General features: G+C 40.6%; 1 long non-coding RNA gene across 4 annotated transcripts in view; it reads right to left on the bottom strand.

Annotated features, from left to right (window-relative positions):
* LOC135971619 (uncharacterized) overlaps positions 1 to 8,616 on the bottom strand; it is a 31,357-nt gene continuing 22,741 nt past the window's right edge. The window contains exons 4-5 of one of the 4 annotated variants that reach the window (XR_010587872.1): positions 3,380 to 8,516; positions 1 to 3,273 (exon numbers count right to left, since the gene is read on the bottom strand). This is a non-coding gene — a long non-coding RNA (uncharacterized lncRNA). Of the gene's footprint in view, positions 3,274 to 3,379; positions 8,517 to 8,616 lie in introns of those variants that run through there. The other 3 variants (XR_012416220.1, XR_010587874.2, XR_010587873.2) reach the window with 3 other exon arrangements.

The raw sequence follows: 8,616 nt of genomic DNA, 5'->3' as shown, positions 1-8,616 counted from the left end.
GATTTGATAAATCTTAATTCTTTGAAAGATTTTTCATACACCATTCATTATGTAAACAAATTTCAGGGATTGGAGAATGAATTGAATTAATGTAACTGATATAGAACTTCCTTTGTAGGCATCTTTGTAAACATCCATTTCTGAATCACTGTTGTAAATACTTAGGAACACACAAATAAATCAAATGTTAACTCTTCTTTTATCTCTATTTAAAAAACGCCCCGCAAAATCTCATGTTGTGCATGTAGCATTTTGAATTCCCACCATCAATGCATGATAGTTCTTGGTTTCCCACATTCGTATTGCCATTTATCATTATGAGAATTGTGTGTTTTAACCATTCTAATAGGTGAGCAATGGTATCTAATTTTTATTTACATGTACATGTCCCTAACAAAAAATTCATACTTAAAAATGTTAACATAATCTTTGGTGAGGTACCTCGCCTGATATTTGGTTCATTTTTAACTGTATTGTTTTCTTTTGATTAGTTATAAATTAACTTGCATATTGATGATAAAAGTTATTTAACAAACTAAAATAACTCATTTAACAAATTTGTGACTCAGAAATATTTTCTCCAAGTCTGTGGCTTTTACTCCCTTATCAGCATGTATTGCAGAAAAATATGTGTGTGTTTATACAAATTTAGATTTTAAAAACGTAAAATTTTATTCATCCACAGATCATGTTATTGGCATTATTTCTGAAACCCCATTATAAAATACAATAATAGTGATTTTTTTCCATGTCTCTAATCTCAGACCACAATCAATTCATGAATGTTTAAGCTTCGCTTACTTGATTACAGGACTATCAAGCTAACATATTTGGAATACTTCTGTAAAGAGATGTGTTCTTCTTCCCATAATTTATTTATTTAATCATCTATTAATATCCATATTAGTTTATGGATGTCTATTTCATGTCCTGAAGACAATTCGTGCTATATTATTCATTGTATTGTTCGTGTCACCACAGCTTTATTAGATGCTGGGAGTTCATTTAGTTTGGATCCTGCATCCTTACAGCACACTTCATCCTTTTATTTTTGAACACTTCACTGTTTCCTGATATTACAATAAATTCTAAGTTCATTTTCTATATTACCTTTTTCATACATAGGATTAGCTGTTTTTCCTAGAGATTGATTATTTCCGAGGTTAAAGAATCTTGTTAAAATTAAAAATTGTGATACTGGGTATGTGTGTTGCTAATGTGTTATAAATACTTCTAGGACCTCTCAACCTGTAAGTCTAGTAAATGTACATGTTTATATGAACCCAGGTTTATGGACTCATCGAAACTACTTATGTATCTAATTTTATGTAACTTCATTACATTAAAAATGAGAACACACTGGTCTCTCCACCCAACTATACTACCACATGGGCATTTCTAGTCTTCCTTCATTGACTGTCCATAACCATCCACTGCAAGGTGAAGATGCCTATCCCACCAATTGACATATTCTTACTTAGCTGCACAATTTCAGGACACATACATAGTGGTATCAGAAATGTAACACTCATTGGAAACATGTTTATCTAGTAGAATGGAGTGTTTATGTGCAGTTTCTTTACATTTTCAATTTATAGAATTTCCTCATTTTCAAAGTTACTTAGGTCAGCAAATTCATTTTCCACTTTCTTCAGTGAATTTATTTCAATTACACTGAATGTCCTTTATTTGAAATTCTGTAAAATCCCAAACTATAATCAACTAAACATATAGAGGATATTCAAGGAATTTAGAGAGTGGGTATAAAATAAGTTAAAATGGCACAGTTTAAGAAGAGTAAAACTATTTTTGGTGATATACAATGGTTGACATGATGCAATTAATTTGTCAAACCTCATAATTTTGTGGTGGAAAATATAAACCTAAATATATTCAATTTTTAAAAAAGTATTTAGCAGTTCATTAACCCCAGGATTAAATGCAGACTGTATAAAATAATCTAATAAATTATTTGCTGAGGGTGGGGATATCATGAGACACATGCAACAAAGAATGAAGTAATTTTCCTCATTTGCATATACGATGTTTCCATTCACTAAAAAATTTTAATTAAAAAAATCAATTTTCTATGTGACCCATGTTTTTTCTTCCTGACAAGCAAATAACCCAGAGGATTCTCTTCTTTCCTTGGTTGAGAAAGATTTTCCCCAAACTTCACCTCAGTTCAGGCATACGCTGTCCTTGAATGGGCATTTACCCTCTGACGGGTACACACACCTGTCAACATGTGGGCTCTTCTGTCAGACAAACACACCTGTATTCATGTGGATTCTTCCCTCAGACAAACACACATGTCCCCACATAGACTCTTTCCTCAGACCACCACATATGTCCTTACATTTACTCTTTCCTCAGAAGACATTGCCTCATGTGGACTCTTGTCTCAGACAAGCAAACATGTCTCCATGTGAACTCTTCACTCAGATAAGTACACATATGTCCACATTGACTGTTTCCTGACACAAGCACATATATCCAATTTTGAGCTTTTTGTGGCAAAATGAATTCAAAATAATAATTATAAACCCCAGCCCTAACAATTTGTAGATCTGCATATTTTTCATTGCAACTTAACTTTGACTCATTGTCAGAAACAGTGGTTTGCAGCTGTAAATGCACTGATTACAGAGAGATGTCCATTTTCTCTGGAAACGTATTTTTTTGTTCTTACTGGATGTATTTGCAGATAATGTTTGCTACCGTGAAGATACCTGAACAGTGTTCACATTAGATAATAAGAAAGAGTAATGTGCAGATTAACCCTGTGCATCCAGACCCAGGAATCCTTTGAGCCTGCCCTCCCTGAAATATAGACACAGAGGATGGATGAGCAATGCTGAGTGGTGCACCCATGACCACAAAAAGAAAAACATGGAAATATGCCCCCTCTCCTTCTCATGAAAGGCAGCTCATCTCCTGTTCCTTCAGGCACTGCTGAGGAGCCACGCCATGTCTTTGCCCTTCCTCAGTGTCCACACCATGGGGTCTGCACTGACCTGGGCTTCCCTTCTCATCATCCTCAATATTAGTGTCCATTGTAAATCAGGTCCAGCTGTGGTTGCTTCTCATGGGGCTGTTCTCAGTCTGTTTCCTCTGTGTTAGCAGAAGTCCTGTGTGAAGTTCAGTGGTGGCATCAGAATCGGAAACATTGCACAACCTAGTGGTTAACTGAGACTTTCCTGCAAAGCATCTGGATTCACCTTCACTGGCCACAGCTTGAGTGTGGTCTGGCAGGCTTCAAAACAGGGATTGCTGTGGATGGCAACAGTGAGTGATAAAGTGGGAGGTCTCAGGGTTACTCTCCATGAGGTCACATAAATTAATAGTCCCAAGCGACACCCTTTCACTTGTATCCTACCTTAAAATGACCAACCTGAAAGTCAAGGACAGGGCCATATATTGGAGTGAGGGACACAGGAGAGGCAACATCTGCGTGAACCCAGACACAAAAATCTCTGCAGGGAGACAGGAGGGAATTGTGTGATGGATGCTGCTCAGAATCACCACGGGGCACTCAGAACCTCCAGGGAGTGATCAGGAAACAAAGGGGTGCTTAGGACCTCCAGGGAGTGCTCAGGACACCTGGGGGTGCTCAGAACCACCAGGGGATGCTCACCACCACCAGGGGGCGCTCAGAACCAAGAGGGGGCGCTCAGCACCACCAGGGGGCGCTCAGTACACGAGGGGGTGCTTAGAACCACTAGGGGACGCTCAGGACAAGAGGAGAAGTCTCAGAAGCAACAGGGGGCGCTAAGGTCCACGAGAGGGCGCTCAGGACCAGCAGAGGGAGCTCAGGACCACAGCGGGGCACTCAGGACACTAGGTGGCGCTAAAGACAACAATGCTGCACTCAGGACACTGGGGGATACTCAGAACCACTAGGGGGAGCTCAAAACCACCAGGGGGGTTCAGGACATCAGTGAGAGCTCAAGACACGCAGGTTCTCTTAGGAGGCAGCTCCACATCAGGAGCCTCAGAAGCTGTGGTTTCCTTTTAGACCCTGGGAATTCCTGACCTGGTCAAACAAAAGTCTTCCCCAGGATGTCTCACAATTCCTTCCTTTTAATTCCATGATTTATTTTACCTAAAAAACACTTAGAACATGGATGTCATACACCTTTTAATGCTGCGTATTTTCCGAGTAATACTAGCAATGATCTCATGAAAATTATTAAAATAGGTTTATACATTTTGATTATTAAAAATAATACTATTATTTAAATGTAAAAAATTTTAAATCACACCTGTAATCCCAGTACTTGGGGAGGCTGAATCAGGCAGATTACTTGAGTTCAAGCAATCCAGGAGTTTTGAACAGCCTGGCAACATAGTGAGATCCTTTCTATACATAAAAGAGAAAATAGCTGAGTGTGGAGCTACCAGCTACTTGAAAAACTGAGGAGGGAGGATTCCTTAAGCCTGGGAGGTGGAGGCTGCAGTAAGCTGTGACTGTGTCTCCACACCCCAGCCTTGGTGACAGAGTGAGACTGTTTTAGAAAAAAGATGTGTATCCTCAATACAAACTGTTTCCATGAATAGAGTTTTCTTTTTGTGCTGTAATAGTCAAACAATTGTATATGTTTTCTAGCTTTAACTCAGCATATGCACGGTGTTTTGTTTCTTTTTCTTTCATATGCCGTTTGTGGAAATTAAACAGCACTTTAATCTGTATGTTTGGATTTCTCCAGAATATAAAATAAATGAAACAGCATATTATGTAGCTTTTTCAGACTTGTTTCTTTCACTTAACAATATGCATTTTAGGCCAGGCGCGGTGGCTCAAGCCCGTAATTCCAGCACTTTGGGAAGCCAAGTCGGGCGGATCACGAGGTCAGGAGATCAAGACCATCTGGGCTAACACGGTGAAACCCCGTCTCTACTAAAAAAACACAAAAAACTAGCCGGGCATGGTGTCGGGCGCCTGTAGTCCCCGCTACTCGGGAGGCTGAGGCAGGAGAATGGCGTAAACCCGGGAGGCGGAGCTTGCAGTGAGTTGAAATCCAGCCACTGCACTCCAGCCTGGGTGACAGAGTGAGACTCCGTCTCAAAAAAAAAAAAAAAATTCATTTTAAATTCATTTATGTATATTCATGGTTTGATAGCTCTTGTTTATAATTGTTGAATACTATTCTATGAATTTACCACTGATTATCTACTCACCTATAGAACTTCTTGAGTGTTGCTAGTTTTGATAAATATGAATGAGCTTATTGTGATTATTCATGTGTACTTTCTGGTCATACATTTAAAGTCAGATAGAGAAATACCTAGAAGCATGACTGCTGGATTGCATGTCAAAACCATATTAAGATTTGACGGAATTTGCCTCCTATAATTTCTGTAAAGTGGATGCACTCAGTTGACCCTGTCTCCTTGCTCGGAGGAAGCCCAGTTCTCAGGGTGGGGCCACCTGGGTGGATCCAGGCCCAGATCCCTCTCGACAATTAGGGATAGCAGCCTGCCCTGTAGATGCACATCTAGGAAGCAGATGTCCCAGACATGCATTGTCCAGGAACACAGATGCTCAGGACTCAGACAGGAAGGGGTGCACTGAGGAGCAGGTGCTGGGATAGATGAGGAAGGGAGTTTCTGGCCAAATCCTTGGTCATCCTTTAGCAGAACCACATCTAATTCCTAGGAAAATGTCCACTCCATCATTTGTAACCAATGACCTGAAATGTCCAGGCTCAAACACTCAGTGGATGTAGCTGGAAGTGTGAAAAAACTAAAATGAAAACTACTCAAGTTCGTTCTGTGATAATTGATCATTTTCCAGGGAACCCAATAATATTGCTAATAACAATAATGTTCATGTCAAAAGCAACACACACAGTCAGCATGATGGCAGTGTGTCTCATGGTAGAATAAACTTATTTGCTTGAAAATTATGTTCACACCAGTCTGTCCCACAGAAAATCCAACTTTCTCTTCTCATGTCAATGTCAGCATCCTGATCCTCAGAGTTGGAAGCAATGTGTCCTCAGGAGACAGGAGGGGAAATCACTAGCATGACCCTGGAGTCCTGGTGCCGGATCCTTCTTCATCTTTGTGGGAATCAAAGACAAAGATTCTGTACCTACTTGGGAAAGACTTTATAAGCAAATTATGATTTAATTTACAAGAATACTGTCTCACACACATATACACACAGGTTTTTAGTATTTGTTTGTTGTCTTTTACATTATAATGTCTTATAGTGCTTTATATTTATTTTATGTATTAGTTTTATTTTAATTTCACATAGGTTCCTCATTCCTTCATCTGTGTATTACATTTCCCTAGAATGATCACATATTTTATATACATAGCAATGTAAAGCTCCTGCTTGCAGTTGTCTGTGAAGCAGGCAGGGAGAGTGGAAGGAAATGGTTCACACTCCTGACCCTCCCTGCACAGCTGTAAGTTCCCAAAAGCAGAGGACCCTGCTCTGCACCTTCCCTGGAGACAGCTTTATTATTGTTGAGTCTTGTGCTTAATTAATGAGAGTTTCTGTTTCAGGTGTGCAGGTCCAGGTGCAGCTACTGAATCCAGTGCAGGAGTGGAAATAAGTTTCCAAAACACAGTGTCACCTGAGAGATAAGAGTCCATCCCTCTAGGACCATCTGAATTCCCACTTCCTGGACGGAGCCCCAGAATCATAAAATCATCTCATATGTGTCCTGCACTATGTCTTCTGTGTCCCTGCATGCTCAGCAACATCTGTGTGGTGCCACTTATACTTCATGAGACGAGACTCCTGCTGCTTGTGTCAGGTCACTGGTGATCTCTGAAGCTACTTCTAGTTTCTGCTTTAATATGTAAAGAGCATGTCAGTCATCACCCACATTCTTACAAGAATATAAGCGTGGAAAATTAATTATCAATGATTTCTTGGATCTGCTGAATAAGTGAAATTGCAGGGAAACCAGGACCCCAAAACTACAAAGACGTTGAAATAGAGATCATCAGACTGATGGAACAAACTTTCTGTGGCAATAAGATACCAAACAACAAATGAGACCTAATTATACGCCAGGCAAGGATTAAGTCACTCACCCCTACACTTAAAACATAGATTATGTTGTAACTTCCACAGGGCTTTTTAACAGCTAAACAAGTACTGGTACTGAGATAATCAATATTAAAACATTTGCAGCTCATGGAACTCCAGACACTGCATAACTGTGCACTCGTTCCACAAGCCATAAATAGAGCTTTGATTGGAGAAGAGACTGATTTCAGTAACTTTCTCCTGATAAGAGATCACTGACCATGGATTCTCCTGGCCAGATCACAAAGGCTGTGTACCGTGTGTCTTTCTGACCCTGTACAAAGCCCTTTTGATGTACCGGGCCCGACTGTAATTCACTCAGTTCTTAAGTGCTCACCCCAAAGCGCACCTGAAATGCAGGTAACATGTGTGTTTCCTTATTAGATATGAGCGCCTCCCCACGATATGAATATCCACAGCTCCTTCTATAGCCTGCTGAGCGTGTACACTTGGCCAATCCATTCGCATGAATTCATTTCTCATCTTTCCCTCCCTTGAAGTGTCTGCTCACAGTCTCTGTGGGAGGCTTTGCTTCCCAGCCCGTTAAGGGGACCATCCTGCAGCTTCAACCCTTTCTCAGAAATAAAGTCTCTTTTCTAAATTGATAAATTGGTTGATTCTTCAGTTGACAGCACAAGCTGGTGGGAACAGTTAGATGGTAATTCCATAAATGCCTGGAGGAAGATGTGGACAGGGAAAGGGTAAGATCTCCTGGGAGGCTGCACACCCCACACTTTGACGGAATTTCCCTCCAGAAACTTCTGGATTTTCAAGATGAGAATCCAAACAGATTCCCTCATGGCTCTGTCATCAGGAGAGCTATACTCTGATAAATACCCCAGAATTTTCTCCAGACAGACCCTACAGATAAAAAATACTTTTCAAGATCTTTATTCTATATGAGGGGAAGGGATTATTTTCCATCCAAGACAGCTTCACCTTAGCCTTCCTGTGTCATGAAAAGGGCTATAATTAATAAAACAACTGGGGTCAGATTCAAGAGAATAATCTGTGGATGCTTCAGTCAGGAGGGGGAGCGGAGGATAGAGGAAAATCAGCTGTATCACTGGAGACTCCTTGTAAGGGGAGCAGCACAGAGAAAGAACAGCAAGAAAACACTGGAATTCAATTTCAAGAATATATACTGCTCCCCTGCCCACCACATCACCTCCTCACCAACAGGATTAATCTGGATTAAAGAGAAAAGTGTGGCAACATACAGACTCTGTCTAAGGACTAGAACTAAGGGAAACCAAAGGCAGAGGGAGAGAAAAAGTCAAGGACAGTAAAGTGATTTAAAGCCTCTGAGACCAACACCTTCGGGAACAAGGTCAGTACCCCTCCCTCAGTGACCTTAGATATACCTCTCACAGGACATCTGCAGGGTTCTCAGGTGAGAACTAGCCAAGAAAACGTGAAGGCACCTTCTGAATCTCCAGCGTTACTGAGCTTACTTTAGTTCTGTCTGGAAAAACAAAGCAACAAAAACAACAACCACAAACATAACCAGGACTGGGGCCAGTGCTGGAAGCACTTTTCATTGACAAGATACTAGGAAGGAGGGC

This window comes from Macaca fascicularis, chromosome 7 (genome assembly GCF_037993035.2).
Source record: "Macaca fascicularis isolate 582-1 chromosome 7, T2T-MFA8v1.1".
Lineage (NCBI taxonomy): Eukaryota > Metazoa > Chordata > Mammalia > Primates > Cercopithecidae > Macaca > Macaca fascicularis.
This window is presented reverse-complemented; position numbering and strand designations above follow the sequence as displayed.